This window comes from Osmerus eperlanus, chromosome 14, assembly GCF_963692335.1.
Source record: "Osmerus eperlanus chromosome 14, fOsmEpe2.1, whole genome shotgun sequence".
Classification (NCBI taxonomy): domain Eukaryota; kingdom Metazoa; phylum Chordata; class Actinopteri; order Osmeriformes; family Osmeridae; genus Osmerus; species Osmerus eperlanus.
Window position 1 is genome coordinate 4,394,584 of NC_085031.1, and position 1,563 is coordinate 4,396,146.

The window sequence follows — 1,563 nt, forward strand, 5'->3', positions numbered from 1 at the left end:
CCTCTTTCTCTGTCTCTGACTCCTCTGCTCCTCTATCTCCGCTCCGGGAGCAGGAAGGATAGCGACATCACTCATCTACTTCCTGTCTCCGCAGCTTCATAGGAAAACACGCTGGTTGCTTTCTCCCAGTCTGCCCCTCGATGACCTTTTCTGGTCTCTGGTTCTCCTGGCACAAATGAAGTCGCCTTCTGGTTAGTCTTCCAGTCCACAACCTCCACAACACGTCGTCAAGGAGGGGGGGAGGTGACGGACAGTAAAAGCGACCACATTCGCCCTCTCAGCTTTATTAGCGAACTCTTGCTGCTGCGACGCTGATATCTCTTGCAGCTCTGTGTTGCAGTCAACTCGATTATTTGGAGAGAAGGAAACGGACTAAGAAGTTGAAAATAAAGTCTGGCCACCTTAGCAAGGTGGTTTTATAATTGAGCAATACGCTCTTAAATGGCGGAGTGAGGAGAGAGATAGAGAGAGGGAGAGGTGTAGAAGAAAAGAGAGAGAGAGAAAGAGAGAGAAAGAGAGTCTCATGTCAGCTTGGCGGCTAGGCCCTAGTGGATGGATGGCTGAGTGTATCTATATTTACTCAGCTATGACCTCAGCCCTCAGGGGCCTGCAGAAGAGGACGCGCCAATGGAAAGGGCCTCTCGCTAACTTCCTGTTGGCCAGGCCGGCTGTTCTCCATTCAGAGCCAAGTTGAACTGTCTAAACGACCACACCAACTGCCAAATCAAGCCCTGGCCTGAGAGAGAGACTGACCAGGAAGACAGATGAAAAAGAGATGGGTAGAACATAGAGAAACATATGCATGGGTAAGAATGCTGTATACTGTTTACATGGGTGAAGGATAAAGGCAAAAATATACTCCTCCGTTTTCACGGAGACGGACACAGGAACGCCCTCATCCGATGTGGAACGCCCTCTCCGAGCCCCTCGGAGAGCTCTACGTGCACCTCCTGATTTTGTTGACTATCCGTCCGCTAGTCTGTCATTTTACCGATACCCCTTGGCTGTGATTGGTTCCACCACACAAAGACGTCATGTGGCAGGCTTCAAAAACGTTGCCTCCGCCTACTTTTCTGGCGGTGAATTGTTTTCAGCACCCACAGCCTTCGGAGGACTATAAATTCAACGAATCCGTCCGACTCCGTCCGACCGTCTGTCCGTAACGGAGTCGGAGTAGTATAATTCGGCCTTAAGTCGGGCATTGGTTTGAGGAAACAGAAGTGTAAACAGAAAGTGATGTCATACCGATTTCCTCTCGGTCTTGAGGTCCTGGAGGTAGCGTGAGAGTTCAGCGATGATCTGGGAGGTCAGGTTCTCCCCGATGACCTCGTGCTGACCCGCATAGTCGTTCAGCTCATTCAGGGTCATCATGAAGGCTCGCATGACGTGTATCTGGCCGCAGACAGGAAGTGATGTCAGAGGAATGAAGGCGGACTGACTGGGACGATTTAAGCAGAAACTGCATACGGAGTAATATTATACGAAAATACAGTGTTACATACTGTACAAACAGAGATACAGGAGGTCATTTTGAACTCTCTTGGGTCTCAGGCCCAAACTCAC